The 18,341-nt window shown below is 35.3% G+C and overlaps 1 protein-coding gene across 2 annotated transcripts in view; it reads left to right on the top strand.

The window, feature by feature from the left end:
* Positions 1 to 18,341, top strand: part of FMN1 (formin 1) — a 139,693-nt gene that overhangs the window by 103,303 nt on the left and 18,049 nt on the right. The window lies entirely within an intron of this gene.

Genomic DNA, 18,341 nt, shown 5'->3' with positions numbered 1-18,341 from the left:
GTCTGTTGGGATTAATCCCATAGTAAAAAAAATTGTCCTAAAAAGAAATATAGAATTCTAGCCTAGCACTTGGGAAACATTGGTTCATTGCTTTGCTACAACTGCTGTATGTCTTACACTGCATAAAGGATCAACACTGTGCAGACATGGGACGCTGGAATAGAAAAATAGCCATATACCAAGCTACTCACCCCTACATTATGTCAGGAGGTGGTGCATTTTTCAGACAAGGTAGCAACCACATGGAAAATATCAGTAAATTTGATTTTTACTGCTGAATGATTTATTCTTAATAACTTTAAGTAGGCTGCAGTAGCTACCAGGGGATGCATCCATCTATTGTGATTTTTCATGTATTTCTGGTGTAGAACAAGAGCTTTGATCCACATTTCCTCATTTGCTTGTTGGAATGCACTACAGAGGATTGTTGAGATAGTTTAGTGGGAAAAAAAAATAAGAAATAAATTCTATTAGGGCTAGCCCCCTTCACTTGTATGGTGACTACATTTCTGTTTTATATTATTCTTGGGGAGATTATACAAAGAAATCAAGAAATGTAATGAAAAATACAGCATCCAAGTGTACTGCCAGAAGCTCTGATCAAAACTACTACACTCTCTAGCATTAGAATAGGGTCGATAAACAGGGTAACTTGTGTGATTCCATAACATACCTGGCTGCTTCATAAAGCAGAGAGCTAGCTCCTGGCCTTTCCAAATGCGTGAAGCAAGTTTGATCTAGGTTACTGCAACTACATAAAGAATGGTTACTTCCTTTCTACATGCCTTCATGCCTCTCTATCAGTTCCACCTTCATAACTTTATTTCCAGAGAAATAATTTCTCTGTTTAAATAACAAATTCTCATTGGATACTGCGATTCTGTCTTTTCTTACAAATTTGCTCAGCAGTGAGAAGATGAAATACTGGTTTTATATTTGGAATCACTGGTTTTTAGATTACAGAGTTCTAAGTGAAACCTTGTTGAAGTGTATTTGGCTTTTTTTAACCAAATAATTGAAACCATAAATCATTTAGATCTTGATTTCAAGCTAGCATCCAGGAAGATATTTTTATTTGGTTTTCATTCCTAATATCTCTACTCAAATAATTTTATTATCACATTACTTCACAGAATCATTTAGGTTGGAAAAGACCTTGAAGATCATCCAGTCCAACCATTAACCTAACACTGATCATTCTCAGATACCCCACATCCCTCAGCGCTGTGTCAACCCGACTCTTAAACACCTTCAGGGATGGGGACTCCACCACTGCCCCAGGCAGCCCATTCCAATGCCCACAACCCATTCTGTAAAGAAATGCTTCCTAATATCCAGTCTAAACCTTCTCTGGCACAACTTGAGGCCATTCCCTCTTGTCCTATTGCTTGTTACTTGGTTCAAGAGACTCATCCCCAGCTCTCTGCACCCTCCTTTCAGGTAGCTGTAGGGGGCGATGAGGTCTCCCCTCAGCCTCCTCTTCTCTAGACTAAACAACCCCAGAATGGTATTCCTACCATCTTAAATTTATTTTCACCCAACATTACTCGTTTCCATTTTCTTCCTCAAGAATACATAAAATGCTATCTTATACATAGGAGATTTACACCACTAACTTTTCTTTAACTCTGCTGAAGTGTGTTTCAGCTGGCATTGTCCTGAGTATATAAATATTCCATCTTAAATGTTGTTCTTGTGCTATAGGTGCTCATACATGGTGATTTATTCTCTTCATCTAGTAGCACCTATTGTATTAACCCAGGGAAAACAACCTGCCTTTCTTAGTTTATAACCTTGTACATATTTCAAGGATGGTAGTACAATTTCTATTATACTTTTTATATTACAGTAAAAACCAGTCTTTCCATTCAAAACTCTGTGCTTTTCAATCAAAGCAGAATGTGAAGTACAAAGCAGGATGCTAATGTCATTTACTAGTAGTGAATCAGAAGTCAAGAATACTCGAAGACACTATTATCAGTACCATTTTCCCAATACAATATTTCTTATTTCTCTCTTACTGTCAACAGGACATACCTTTATAAATTTTAACAGGGTCAAAGATTAGGGAGAAATTTACATTGGCACTTATTTCCTTTAATAATCTGACAGCGTTATATTGTTGTTTTTAAAACAGATACAGAGATTACATTTTAAATCCTTATTCATAGCAGTTTGGTAGAGCTTGCCCGTAGTGACATCCCAAAATATCAGAAATTTCTGAGAAATATTTAAAATCCTGGCTTCTCTGCAATAAAAATATAGCCTTTCTCTACAAGAAGAATATTAACAGAAAGAAAAAGAAATATTCCAAACCCATATGTTAAACTAAGTCACATACTTCTTTTCCCACTAGTGTTGTAGTCTACCTTAATCTACATATTGGATTATGGTACTTGTGTTCCATTTTATTTGTTCTTAAACGTTATAATGGTGAATAAGTGAAACAAGAAAATCTAGAATAATATTTAAGAGCACTGTATTTCAGTAACAGCTGCCTTTTAAAATATGGTGTGTAAACAACAGCAGGAGAGCAATAGCATGTACAACGATCTTACAGTTGTCCTGATTTTGTTACCTGCAATTATGAAGCTGCTTCTGTTAACCAGATAACATCTCTGTAAAAATAACCAGATCTACAAGAGGTCAGATTCTGTGACTATCCAGTCTACATATCAAATACTGATTCTTCCTTTTATGAATAAACTGTACAAATATGAAGACTTAACTTCAAAGCTTTATTTTCTGTTCTACTTATCATAACTCTTTTTTTCCCCTTCATTTGTTTTCACTGAGATGTTTTATTATCTCTGCCACACATATGCAATTCTCACATTAAACAGTGTGGGAGGATATTTATGTCCAGTGTCAAACATGAAAAATATGTCATACTTCCTTGCAGTGATAATGTTTGCTTAAAACTTTTTATCCTTCCCAGCAATGACATTACAGACCAGGCAAAGTTTGTGTTTAGATCTGGAACGCTGTTTTATATGCCAGCAGCAGAATTACTTTAATCTTTCAAACTGTTTGTGACAGTCATAACTGTTTTCATCACTCAAAGATCGTTGTACTTAAACAGATGAAAGAGTGATTTACATAAATTGGCATGAGTCTGCAAAGCACAGAACCTTATTGCTGTGGTACTGTGAGATTTTATAGTTAGACAATAGCCTCAGTCCATAAGACACCAAATAAGGTGTCCTGGAATGTGATTGCATCCATATGCCTCTAACTAATGCAATATTGACAATGAGCTGATTCAAAGAACAAGAATTTGCTCTGAAATGAATGTTTCCTCCTACACTACCAGAAGAATTACCAGCTTCAAGTCCTATAAATTGATGTTAATTAAAACTATGACTTTTCAGGAACCTTTCAGTTGATTATTTTTGAAACAGATATACCTCAAATTGCTATAATCAGTTCCACTATATCATGACTTACTATAAAAATTGGAGGGTAAACTCTGTCAGAATGTGTAATATGGATGTAATTTAGAAGGACTTGTAATTAAAAATGCAATGTCATCCTCTCTTAGAAGACAAGGAAAGAATCTCTTAGAGACCACAGTTCCTTCCAGCTTCTTTCCAATTTTATTGTGTTATAGTGAGTTACCATGGCTGCTGCAAAGTCACTGGCATTTCATGACAGAGAAGGATTTCCTATTGATAGAGGCTGAGTGACATAATGAATGTTAGCATTGATACCCTTGATTTAATACAAAAGAATATGTATATGAGACTTATAAAATCTTTGTCTAGAATTACTGATACCTTTAGTATAACCACTATCAGCAGTCTGGAGTGTCCATTTAAGTTCTCATCAAAACCTTTATTTTCTGTTTAATTACACTGGATTTCTTCCAATGCCTCTATGATAGGCTTATAGGTAAACAGAACCTATGTGTTGGTTTTTCACAGGAATTCTGTTGGGCTATTCTTTTAGTCCAGCTACTTTCTTCTTCTTTACTGTATTCATATGAATTTCCTGCATTATTTCCTATTTATCTGCTTATCTTCTTGTGTCATTATTCTATGTACTGCAGCCAGCTCCACTGGCATGCAGTTTACCTGGATTTGCTGTTACTGATATCCTAATCTTACCCTATTTATGTTGATATTCAAAGAATTTAAATCCCTGTCAAAGCTGTCACTGGTAGGAAATCAGGATGCTCAGATCCATTACTTTGGATTATATATCCTGTGAGCAAGTGCTTACATATATGGAAGATACTACTTCAAGGAAAGAGCAGAGTCAAGAATTGGAAAGGATTGGATAGAAGAGATTAATGCACTTAATAAATAATAAAAGGCCCAAGCACACTTGCTCTCAAAATATTTTAATACCAACCATCACATTGGTCACTCTCACCTTATGTTTGTCCCCTGTACTCTGTAATTTCACACAATAGTTTTTGGATTAACCTTGGAAATACCCTTCATTGCTACCATAATACAAACTGATTATAACAATAACATGCTTAATCTGATATGCATTTATGTGAATTTCTTTGTAGACTTTTGTAACTTTGGAATGTTGATCATTTTTCTCAGTTATGTTTTCTACCCATACAAACACATGAATATCCTGTTTTAATGCTTTTGAGCAGGATTGATAAAAATACTAGATGCTGAAAATTTCAGCAGGAAATTGGAGCTTTCTGGATTAGGTTCTGCTATGGTATAAACTGTGTTTTCCTGGTTTAAGTGATAATAACAGGTAAAACCTGTAGGCCAGACAGGAAATAGCCATCAGAAGGAAGCTTCTTTCTAAGAAAAAAGAAGATAAATAAATCTGACACCGAAACTTGCTGAATAGGATGTAGCAGGACCATTTGTTTTGAGAACAAATACAACAATCACGATGTTCATACGACAATTCTTAGAAGTTTGAAGCTAGTTAAAAGACAGAGTACCAGGTCGCTACTAAGCTCTCAGAATGGGAGAATGACAGAGTAAAAACATATGGATGATACAGTGCTGTAAGATTTCAGCTGTGATAAAAGACAGACTTCTCCTAAATCTAAGTCTGATTTCAGGTTATCATTCAATCTCTCCTCCAACTTCTGTGATACCTTTATGCCCAGATACTTCAGAAACCTGGGCAAGATACTTAAAAATGTACCTTTGTCCTGAGAAGAGCCCTTACAGTACTGCTTTCTGAACACCTTGACAGAGGTGGAGAAATCAGTATTATTTCTCTTTAGAGGTGTATGTATGGAATTGATTGAAACGGTACTTCTTTCACGGATGTAAATCACTTCAAACTTTTTCGCATCAAGATCTTTCAGCTATCTAAACTTGGTCCCATGTCACCTATTGTCTAAAAAATATTTCTTGAAGAACTTCTTTTCAGCTACTGCGTTGCATATTTTAGGGTATAACTACTTCTATAAAGCATGTGTATAAAGCTTTTCATCTTGAGTCTGCCTTACAATCTGAAAATTCCCTCCACAAGGTGTTGCCTTCTCTGGAATGCAACGTGGTATTAGAGAGGGTCCTAGTGCAGGCAGGGATACCTGACTAGACAAAACAGTGTATCTTCTGTGGCCAAGCAGAAAACTTTAAACGTTAAAGAATACAATGTTAAAAGGAAAAACTGCTCTATAAAATGTATTTGGTTTGATTATCTATAGAGTTATTGGTACAGATTTTTAGTAAATGTTTATAATGTGTTTCCATATCTTGAGTTTTGCACAAGGGGCCTGACACAACATTGACTTAGAGTTGAATGGGAGTTGGATGGCATATTTATGTTTAACATTATTTAAGCTTTCCACATCAGGGCTTCTTTCCTTACATGTAATTGGGCAGTTCCTAGGACAGAGAATCCCCAAGCTTAATTAGGAGAGCTGACTCTACATTTCTGTTTGAAATAATGGTAGGGGAACTTTGACTTTCCTGCCTTTTAAATGCCAGTCATTTCTCTTTTTAATGTAATTTGATACTGGTTTGGTTTTGATGTGAACAAAATAAATTGTCTCAAGATTTAAAATTTCTTTTCAAATTTAAAAAAAACATTTCCAAACATTTTATGACATTTTCAAAAATGTTGTAAAGTAAGTTGTCCTATTAAGTACTTGATGTAAAGAAGAATCTGCCATTATAGATGCAGATTCATCAAATTCAAAAGTGTATTATTACTTTTACTCTGCATATGCTTTTTTAAGCCCATTCAATACTTTCTTCTATTACAGAAAAAAAAAAAAAAAAAAGAGGAATTAAGCTCATTGACTGGGTTATTAGAGTGGAATGAATGTAGATACAAATCATATTGATATGGTTTGTGTTATGATTCTCAGAAACAGCTTTTGTGGTTTTTAATAGATAAGATCAAATCAAAATGGTAGTCAAATAAAACTTCAACTATGATTAAAATTACATTTAACTCTTCCACTAATAGGTCAGTTGGAATTGCTTCCATTTTTTAGGATTTCAGTTAAATTACCATTACCATATATTTCTGTTCTTTTGTCTGCCTTTTGCATGGACTTAGTATTATTATTGAGTAAAATCCATTTCCAGGATATAGGAAGTACCTCATGAACAATAAAGTAATAATAAAGGCCCAGAGGTACAGTGAGAAAAAAATCTGCAGTCATGGGCTTGGCCGCTGCACTCACATTCCCTGGTCTTGTTACATAATACATGTATTCTCTTCTTCCCTTTTACATGAGGATAAACATGAACATGTAAAAATATTTACATCCAATATGGAGAGGAAAAAATCCAAATACTCCCAGCATGATACTCCCAGCATAAAGTTCAACAGAAAATAAGCAAGCTGTAAAAAAACAAAATAGATTAGGTAGATGGAACAATAATTCTTGTTATTTTCCCACTCATAAATAAAGCTAACATGAGATTTTTTTTCTTTTGTATACACTCTCATTTCTCTTATCATGGTAGCAATCAGAGTGCTTTCTAGGACTGAATTAAATGGCCCGACCAATGTCATACATTGGTAGTATGAAATCTTTTGACAAATATTTGTGCTTTTGTAGAGGAAATTGCTACAGTTTTGTTTGGGAAATTATCAAGCATACATTATTTTTTTTTAACAATCTGTCATAACTATTGTGTAGAATGTATGTAGTCCAACAGAGGTGATTTTTCTATTGATGTGTTCTTTAAATAAAATAAGACACACATGCTTTTTCATAAAGACATATGTGATTTTTGATCAATACAGGTTTTTTTACTTTGTACTTGTTCTTTCTTGTTTAATTCTGCCTCTTTAAATTTCATACTTCTCAAGCTGAATCTTAGGGTTTCATAATAAATATGCATCTTTATAAACAGGAAGATTGTTGGTTAAAAATTCAGAGTTTTATTGAAATACTTTTTCTCTCATGTATAAGGCATACTTTTTTTTTCTTAAACAAGATCCTGATAGGTGTTCTCCAAATTCAGTTTTGACTCAGGTGTGATGAATTCTAAAACATTGAACTTCAGAGGCCAAACTATATCAGGTTCAGTGATGTTAATAGATAAATGTGGAGAAGTTTGCTTTTTACCTTGTCATACCTGATCTGTAGTTTTATTAGAAATTTTTTTAAAAGGATTGTTCATTTGGCGCATTTCACATCACTAAAATGCATTTATGGATGCCAAAAATAAAAAATTTAAAAGGCAAAATCTACCTTAATATTTCACATTACTTTTAAATGTGAATATCCAATATCAATGCTTATATTTAATTTGATTTTCATTCGATTTGATTTACCCTTAAATTTGGGTAGCTGTGTATTTGAGAATCAGTTTGGGCTCAAAATTGTCCTTCCCCCATCCTGTCTATATGGCTGAACAGAAAGGGGAAGGTGACTGTCATACTTCCAAGCAGCACATTTTTAGAAGGTCAGAATGATTAAATTCGTTCTCAATAATGTAGTTTTTCTGTTCATGTTTTTTATTGACAGTCTTTGTTTCTTAAAGAACCTTCATTTCTTTTTTTATTTAAACAGAAACGTAGCAAAGAAACAGATGTGTCCCATATAAAATATGCAATAAATCTTGTCTCACAAATTCTTTGCTCTGAACTTTCTGACAGAAACTGTCAAATATCCACTTTAATTCTAGTATAAAATGTTCACTTTGTGTCATGGCGCCAACCACCATATGCTGGAATAAAGTCAGTAACCAGCAATAAAAAAAGGCAACATACACACCTTTGAAACAGTACAAGCAATCAGCAGTGAGAAAGGTCTATATAAATCTATGGAGAATTAATCTCAGCTTTGCCACTATCCTGCTGTGCATTTACAATGAGACTTTGCTCCCGACCACCAGAAGTGGCTTACTTTGCAGGGGAGTGTATCCTAATGAGAGGAAAATGTATGGAAAACAAAGCAGCAGCTTTTAACCCCCCACCCCCATCCTTTGGATCACCTAGAAGAGCATGTCCTAGTGTGTTCAAACATGTGGGGCCACTACACATCACGTATTGCTGTACTTTAGCTGATCATGTGAAACCAATCTTGACTGAGCTCAATCAGCAGAAATTACTTTAGCTTCATAAATCATTGTTATCATTCCACAGGAGGAGGCAATGCTATGGCTTTTCTCTCCTAAAAGTTTTCAGGCCACAAATTTCACAAGCTTTTCTGAAATTAATTTATTTATATTTGTATAATTATTCGCTCTTTATAAACCAGTTTAGCTGTTCCTTCACCACTGAACTTTTTTTTTTTATATATCCTTCTTATGTTTTTGATAAGACCTTCTGCTTCTGTTGGTTTTAATAATCATTCAAATATTTAAAAGTATTGTCCTCAGTATGAAAACGTGCTGATCCTTAACGTCATTACTTCTGCTTGTAACAGGAGATTGTAGTTACAGATAATCTGGATAGTTGGTTTTCCCAAACACAGAACAGACTGGATTTAACCTTGTTCTGTTTGAAGAGATTAGAACTAATTTTTCAGTTCCATAAACTACTTAGATACATTTAGTCATCTCAAAGATTAATCCTGGAATTAGACCACAACTTTTATAAGAGATTATTGAAAATAAATTAGAATTAGAATATAATTCTATAGTGTGTTTAAGTACTAATAAGCTTTTAAAAATATTTATTCCCTGGAACCACAAGTGTGGGAGAATGAGAGATAAATGGCTAAATTGCTTTTTAACAGAATGCAGTTTCAAATAACTTAATTGGAATAAATAGAAAAAAATGTGATGCTAATTCTTGTTTTGTAATTAATAACTCCAGAACACAGGGAAAAAAGACTAATGTTAGTCCTAATTTTAATGAAACAATTACCTTTTTGTGTAGAAGCTAACTGAAAAAATCGCTTTAATTTAAAAATCTACTCTTACAGAATGCAATAGAAGCATCGTCCTGAGAAACATATGTTTTAAGAAATATCAGGCTTTATGAAAATAAAGATAACTTTTTTTTTTCTTGATAGTTAGTTCTAACGTTCTGGTATAATGACTTTCAACACTTTTTCTGGCACGTTTATAGACAGCATTATCACTTTTAAAAGAAAACATAGTTTCCTAGGTTTTTTATTACCTATGATAATAAACACTTTCTTGAATGTGTTGCTTGAGTGTGTTCTGCTGGTGTTGTGTGCCTCTGTGTGTGTACAAATGTCTACAATTTGTTATGGTTTGTAACATTAAAAATACTCTTCTTCAATGTTTAACCATTTCTGTATGGTAAACGTTAATTAGTCCTTGCCCAGTACCTAAGATACAGGTTGGTAACTAATATTCCTGATTACTTGTGGGGAAACTTGTTTGTTAAGCAGTTTTCCAAGACTGTACAGAGATTCGTTGTACGATAGCAACATTTGTACACTTTCATCATTGGATGTGGCTTTCTTAGTTAAAAACAATTTTTGTACCACTGCAAAGGAAAATAAACTTGTAAGGACTGTTTCAGGGAAGCATGATTAAGACCTCATGGCAGCAAGTGTTCTGAAGATTGTTTTGAAAGGATTTAAGATGTCTATACCAGTATTTAAACCATTTTAAAAAAAATTACATAGCTAAATCCCATGTTCAAAATGTGATATTTTCTAATTTAGAGAAGAGGTAAAGGAAATAAGGCTTATGTTATCACACTGCTTGTTGATTGTTCCCCTGCCAATAATTTTTAATGCGTTGGCCAATTTTGACCAAATGTGACAGTGTTAGAGATCCTAAGATATTAAGCTCTTAAAATCTCAATAAAAATATGTGACTAAATAGACAAGAGTGACCCTATTAGCCTTCCAGGGAGAGAAAGGGTGTATCATGAACTCAACCCTTAATTAAACATTAATGAATCCATCTGGGAACTAACTCTAAAATACAGATCCACATTAGGCCAAGTTTCATTGATTCCATTGCTCCCAGACCTTCTTGCTTAACTGATAACATAGAAGGAAAATCTCTTGGTGGGTGTGGGATCATTTGTTTTGAGGATATTTTGCATTCTAATATACAGAATAGAAGAGTGTATTAGACATACAATGAAATATTTACATGTAATTTCCAGGCTGTCTTCTGAATTCCATGACTTCCTAAGGCCTACCAATTAGAACTTAGTAACCAGCCAAAGAAAGTCAATCAAGTAATACATATTAGAAAAAATGGTTGCTAGGAATCTGTACATAGAATGCAAGTTTTTTTATTATTTCTGAAATATAAAACTTTTACAAGACAAAAAAGCTCCTGCATGAGAATGGTGGACTGTAGCCACATGAAATAATTTGAAGTCATATTAAGTATGTGGTTTTCAAACTGAAATTGAATACAATACAATGGAAAATGGAAAAATTTTTACACTGTATGCATTCTCTCCTACTTGCTGTGTTTATATATGAAGTCAATTCTTAAATAATCAGAATTATTTTGTATAGAACTAACTTAAAAGTAGTATTACTTCCCAAAAGATATACTTTTAATATAAGTAACTCAATATGATAATGTAGTAATAGCACAAAATTCAGGTTTTATGTAGAGCTCTAGATAGAGTTTTCTTGAGTATAACCCTTCCTAGAACAGGATATACACCTCCTCTAGAATTTCTGAAACTTTATAATTTGCTAAAAACTTTTAAGATTGTTGAAAAAGCCTATTCAATAATTAGAATGAAAGGCATAAATGTCTGAAATTACAAAATTAATTTTTATTATGAGAACTTAATTTCTGAAAACTTCTATACCCTCTGGTGCTATATTCTTTATTATAGGATGTAAATAAGTAAAACACTTCTAATAGGATTCAGTGGATATGAAATGTAAAACTTAATCCAAGTAACATATGCTACTAAATTAGAAATTGAATATCCATGTCTTTAGCAATTCCAAAACCCCAATATCCATACTTAGTACCATACTTATTCTTGTTAGTCAAGCCATGTTTAAAAAAAAAAAAAAAAAAAGGAAAATAGAGATGATCCATTTTCTGATTTTACATTCTCTTCTGTTCATATGTGTATTTTCACTAATAATTGTTCATTTGCAGGTGACATTTGTTAATTTGTTTAAAACATTCTATTAATTTGATTTCTGTTCCTTTAAAATTCACATTTTAAGAAAGCAGATTGTGGCATTGTCATGTAATGAAATATATTTTCATGTGTTGAGTTACACAAATTGTTCATTCATAACATTTGCAATATATACTATTCATGGCCTTTTTATGCAAGGCCCTATCTTTTTCTAGACAGTAAGATAACACCAATAACAAAAAGATTAAACAGATGGTGATTATACTGATGAACGCTTTGTATAAATTAGAATCATAGAATCACAGAATCATCTAGGTTGGAAAGGACCCTGGAGATCATCTAGTCCAACCATTCCCTTAGCACAGTTCCCACCTACAGCATATCCATAAGCTCTAAATCGACCCAACTCTTGAACCCCTCCAGGGATGGGGACTCCACCACCTCCCTGGGCAGCACATTCCAACGCCCAACAACCCGTTCTATAAAGAAATACTTCCTAATATCTAGTCTAAACCTTCCCTGGTGCAACTTGAGGCCATTCCCTCTTGTCCTATCGCTTGTTACTTGGTTCAAGAGACTCATCCCCCGCTCTCTGCACCCTCCTTTCAGGGAGCTGTAGAGGGCGATGAGGTCTCCCCTCAGCCTCCTCTTCTCCAGACTAAACCCCCCCAGTTCCCTCAGCCGCTCCCCGTACGACCTGTGCTCCAGACCCTGCACCAGTTCCGTTGCCCTTCTCTGGACACGCTCGAGTCATTCAATGTCCTTTTTGTAGTGAGGGGCCCAAAACTGAACACAGGAATCGAGGGGCGGCCTCACCAGTGCCGAGTACAGGGGTCAGATCCCTTCCCTGTCCCTGCTGGCCACGCTATTGCTGACACAAGCCAGGATGCCATTGGCCTTCTTGGCCCCCTGGGCACACTGCTGGCTCCTGTTCAGCGGGCTGTCAATCAGCACCCCCAGGTCCCTCTCTGACTGGCAGCTCTCCAGCCACTCCTCCCCAAGCCTGGAGCGCTGTTGAGGGTTGTAAATTGTTAGCCACATGCAGTTGGCTTTGTTATCACCAGCTAAACAATAAAACTACATACTGCATTGGAAACTACAGATTGTTTAACATGATAAATCAAATGGCTGCACACCTTGGCTACAATAAAAAAATAATTTTATGCTTAAAAACTGTCCAAATTATCTAATTGATCAAAATCTTCAGATTCTTCCACAATGATTTTTCCGTGTGGCTATGTGCTGTTGTACTGGGTCTGGCTGGGATGGAATTAATACTCTTCGTAGCAGCCAGTATGGGGATGTGTTTTGGAATTGTGGCTAAAACAGTGTTGATAACACAGGAGTGTTTTGTCTGTTGCTGAGCAGCACTTGCACATTGTCAAGGCTTTCTCTTTTTCTCCCTCTGTCCCCCCAGCAAGTAGGCCACAGGTGAGCAAGTGTTGGAAGGGTGCAGCACCTGGGTAGCCGACTCAAACTGACCAAAGGGATATTCCATGCATGTAATGTCAAGCTCTGCAATGAAAAAGGAGGGGAAAGGATTCTGGGAGAGGTAATCTAGTCATTGCTACAAAAATGGCTGGGCATCAGTCTAAGTGGAAGGTGCTGAGCAATTGCCCTTGCATCTCTTGGGTTTTTTTCTTCCCCTTTGCTTCACTTGTTGAATTGTCTTTATCTTGATCCATAGGATTTTCGCACTTTTGCTTTTCCTATTCTCTCCCCATCCCACTGCAGGGGAGGGGAGACAAGTGAGCGAGTGGCTGTGTGGTGCATAGCTCTTTGCCACAGTCATCCCCCTGTGACTCTAAAATAACAATGCTAAGGAAAGCACAGTTTCATTTGATTGCTCATGATAGTTATTTGCAGCTCAAATAACTGCCATGTGTTAGCAAGCATACCCCTGTGAAAAATTTGTTTTCCATATCATTACTTAGAGTCCAGTAAGTCTTGAGTAAAGGATTTGTTAAAAATTATGTCTATTCGGAAAGTTTCACTGGTAATAGATCTATTGTAACCAAACCCAAAGACAGCTAAATTCATCCTGCTGTTGATCCTGCTGTTGTTTGTACTACTATAGGGTGTAGGAGTTTAAGCATGTGCAGAATTTTGTACAAAACCAGAGAACGTCTATATTGCTTTTGATGATCCTCTCTAGTCTTTTGGCCCACCTGGAAGGCCACCTTTGAGCTTTTTCTTCCACTCTGCATAGTACCTGATTGAACAGGGTTATTAAAAAGTTTCCCCTTGTATGACAATTATACTTGAGGGAGGAGATTTATTTAGTATCCTTTTAGTCATAGAGTCTTCTAAGCTCAGCTTCTGATACCCAAATATATCAGCAATGTGTAATTTCTAAGAGATTTGGATCTCTGTTATCAAATGGTGGTATGTCTTTGTGCGTTAAAAAGACCAAGAGAATAAGGTCTATTGTTGTTTGTTCTCCTTACACAGTAATGAGATAGAATGTGACATTTGACACTATGGAAAAAGATAACCCAGCTGAGTCTCTCTGGGGATATACTTTTCTTTCTCAAACCTTGATTAAGCGGCTAGTACTTTTCTAGGACAGGTTTCATCTTTTGACTACCTTTCAGCGTGACTACTTAAGAGGTTTTAGTCTTGTCTAATAAGGAAGGTAAGTTCTTGTGAGCCTAGAAAATGTCATAATAACCTTTTGTCACCATTTTAACAACCTCTGTCCAGGCTCTGTATAGTTCAGTGAGGAATGTCATTAGAGATTTTCGGGGGGGTTTTGCATGTTTTATTTTAGGGGGTTTTTTTTGGTTGGTTGGTTTTGTTGTTTGTTTCTGGGGATGTTTGGGGGGGGGGTTTTGGTCTACATGTTATCCTAGAATCTGTCTTGATCTTAACTGTGTTTGATTGGAGGACATGAGTCAGAAAATACCTATTTCCTTTTTTGAGACAAAAAAAACCAAATACCTTGTTTTAGGGTGGGTTTTTTCCCCTGCAGAAAAACCTGTAATTTACCAGTCTTTAAAAGTTCATGAAGCATACGTTTTTGAACCACATGAACTCAGCCTTGGAATATAAAACTAAGAGTTATGATGTCTCCATCCTAACTGCTAGTTGTCTGAGTGTTCTCATAATTTTGAAGATTGTCATTGCTTCAAAATGCTTAGAAAAGTTATAAATAGTAAGATAGTGAAAAATAAAAAAAGCTGTAATGGGTACAACTAGATCTGTAGACTTGTGTGAATTATCCTTCTTACATACACTCATATATTTAAGATCACAGAGAAATACTAGAAAATTTATCTAGTCAGACTCAGTAAGTGTTAAAAATTTTCACCAGAGGGGAAGAACTAACTTGAGGGTTTTGTGCAGTTGTGTCTACCCATTTTTCTTTCTTTGTCCTCCCCTCTCAGAGTAAGTAGTTTTATCATTCTGTGCTTGCCTCTCTTAGTTACTGACCTTCTCCAACTTACAGTCTGTGCCAGTACCCGATATTTTCTTTCCTTTATTTTTTGGGGAACTATTTCACAGTAGCCTGATGCATGAGGAGGTCTCGGTTCTGTTGTAACTGGAAGCTGCTATTTTCTGGTAATTTCGCATTCTCAAAATAGTGTTTGACATGCCGTTCGATCCTCAGCAAGTAGAATATATAGAAGAAATAAGTTGGGGGGTACGTGTTACCATTTTATTCTAGTACTGTTTCACTCATAACTGTTATGGGGTCCCAACTCTTCATTTCAGTAAAAGTAGGTCACCAGAAGTATCTCAGGTTCATAAGGCAAATTCGTAACATCATAGTCCATTTATTGTCTTATTCTTTGAGCTAGATACAGATAGCAAGATGAACAAGACTAGTGGCTGGTCGTCAGAGTCTATAGCTGTCAAATTAAAACTGCATGTTTTGTAAATACTTGTTTTCCTTTCAAAGTTCTTGTCTGCAGAAAGACACAGAAATTCTTAATTGATCCTGGCTTTCATATCTATGTTCAGAGAAGATATATTGTTTAAGATTGTCTGCTTGTCATAGGACAGGATTTGATACTTTATTCAGGATATGGACTTAACCAAATCCAAACAGTAGAGCATATTAAGAACTTGCTCTTAGATGTGAGACCAGACAGAAAACTTTACATTTGACAGTTCCCTGTCATTTTCAAAGCTGGTCAAGCCTTTTGACTCTAAGGCCAGACAGAAGGGTGTCTCTATACCTAATGCAGTTTATGGGAAGTCATTCTGAAGGACCTCTATGTAGTCTTTATGCATGTAATGTAGAACGTCTATGGCTACATTATGGAATAATTTGGTGCAGTAGGATTGGATCAGCAGATTGAAAGAGCAGAGGCTGAGGCCAGTGTGTTTGCAGTAGAGAATTAAGCTTTGAGTTAGATTTAATCTGAGATGAACATCTGCACCTCATGTGTTTCAAAGCTGTCTGAAGGCTCAAGCATTATTTTGGTCTTTTTGTCCCTATTAAGTGTTGGAGTGCATTCGCTGTGGAGCTTCCTGTTTAGTTTCCTCCTAATGGAGATTAGTTTGCAAGCACCAAAACTTATCTGCATACCAAATCAATGCTCAATAAATGGGGATAGTGAGGAAGTTTGCTTCAAGAACATCCTAATCAAAAAGCTAATGCCGGTAGTCAACTGTATTTCAGTGACTGCAGTCATGCTTTTCTCCGATACAGGAAATAGAAAGTGATATCGGGAGTCCATTTCAAAACAAATAAAATGTGCTACATATAGTTAGACTATAAACTGCCACAGCAGTTTGTGGAAGCTAAAAAGTTTATAAAAGCTTAAGGCAGAAAATGAGCAAGTTCTTGGGAGATAATCCATTGAGAATTATGACCTCCAGTGCAAGAAGCATTTTGTATGAACTACAGAGGCAGAGAACACTTGGGGGAAGGATTGTGTGTTCATCCTGGTCCTTAACTCTAACTGAACACCTGTTTCAGTGTCTGCCAGAGGCAGGATATCAGGCTAGATGAATCCCTGTGCCAATCTGATAGGGCTGTTATTACATTCTTATCTTAAGGAAACTGAGGAAACCAAAATCAAGCATATGATCTAAGGATGAAAGAATTACATGATCCCACTTCAGCAAAAAGGAAATTCTATGCAAGTAAATGTGGTGTTTCCATAGAAATAAAAAGAAAGACATTATTTAATTTATGTAATTCATTTTAATTGCCTTCAGTAATTCCACAAGTTAAGAGGAGTTTTGATATCTTCACTATGGAGCTTTGAGGACTCTCTTGAGGAAAATACAAAGTTTTGTGGAAACCTTTACAGACAACATTGATAGTGTTAGTTATTTCAGGTTATGTTGGAGGAGAAAAAGAGCAGGATATTACAAATTCCGAGTGGAAGATTACTTAGAAATTGTATGGAAGATTAGAGAATTGCTCTGGTTTCTTGTCTTACACGTGGTATTTGTAACTGCTATTTACTTAGAATTTGTTGTATAGAGTTGTTCATTTTCTTAACAATTCTCAACATCTAAATTTCAAATAAATGTTTTTAAATAGTTCATTGGCAAACATGCTTATAGTTAAATACTGTTTGTCATATAATGCAGTTATTTTCTTCCTTCTTCTTTTCCCTTATATTGGTACACAAATACACACACTGTTAAATTAATGTAAACTTTGTGTGTTCCTTCCTAGAAGTCACACCTTTTCTTCTACTTTAAACTGAGTAGGTTAACTTCAGCTGAATTTCTCAGGAGCCTGAGATGAACACAATATATCAGAGCTGCTCTAACTATTTCAGTTGCAGCTGTCTTGCCACCAAGATTTGAGGTGGAAAATTTAATGGTATAGAATTGTTTTCCTGCAAAGGGCATACAACATAGTTTCTGGCTTTTGCTATCCTGAAATAATCTGAATAACTATCTCCAACACATTTGCTCAATATAGGTAAACATATAATTTTAAATTAATTTGTTTTGATAACAGCAAATGTTCTGAAGCAATCCAGTTTGTAAGGTATTTTATCTGTCTTAGTACAAACCTCTGTGTCAGTAGTCTTATAATGAAATGGAATCATTCAGGAAGAGTTTCTCAGTGGCCTTGTCTGTGAACTCAAGTTTGTAACGGTATTCCGACCAGTCAATGCACTCCTATAGACCAAGCAGCAAAAAGATAGTTTTTCATCTTTGTATAAAGAAGTATCTGAATTCTGTTTATATTAACATTTGCACTTACAGGACTATTCTAATGTGGAATAGGAATAACTTTTCCACATTAGTATTGTTTTACATATGTGGTATTCTGCTGCAGCTAAAGTTGCTCCACTGTATTAAGAAGAACTGATCAACATTTTGTGAAAAAAATAGTGCTTTTGCTTGAGTATCCAGCTCAGGAAACATTTTCAAAAGAGAATGCCCATCCTTTGAAAATCAAATCCTTTTAAGTAGTTCGTGTGAGCATTCTGTAACAGAGGGGCTCAGATTCGCTAACCATATTTCAAAATCTTGGCTGGTTTTTCAAAAAAATCATGTACATACCATACATTTAAAACTTAGTACATGTGTTTTCACTTTCCAGCTTCCTGAACAAAATGTGATAGCTATGTGGAACAGTTGGTGTTAACTATGTTTGGTACCTGTTCAGTTCCAATTGAACTTCCAATTATTTGTGCTGCAAAACCAGGTTTAAATTTGTAAGTTCAGGTCTGCAACAATAAATAAATATACACAACTTAATGTTCTTTTTTTAAATCTGAAAGTCAAGCTTAATTATTTGCTCTTTGTTCAGGTTAATGTCTACCACTGTATATTATAGTATGGATTTTAAATGGCTTTTCAAAGCCAATACACTTTATACATTAGAAACATTCATTTAGGTACAAGAAATAAATCAAAATTGAAAATTAGCAAGTAGTTGCCACTTTTACGATATTTAGTATACAACCTATCTG

This window comes from Athene cunicularia (assembly GCF_003259725.1).
Source record: "Athene cunicularia isolate RWA chromosome 5 unlocalized genomic scaffold, athCun1 chr5_part1, whole genome shotgun sequence".
NCBI classification, from domain to species: Eukaryota; Metazoa; Chordata; class Aves; order Strigiformes; family Strigidae; genus Athene; species Athene cunicularia.
Note: the sequence above shows the minus strand (reverse complement) of the source record. Positions and strands in the feature narration are given on the sequence as shown.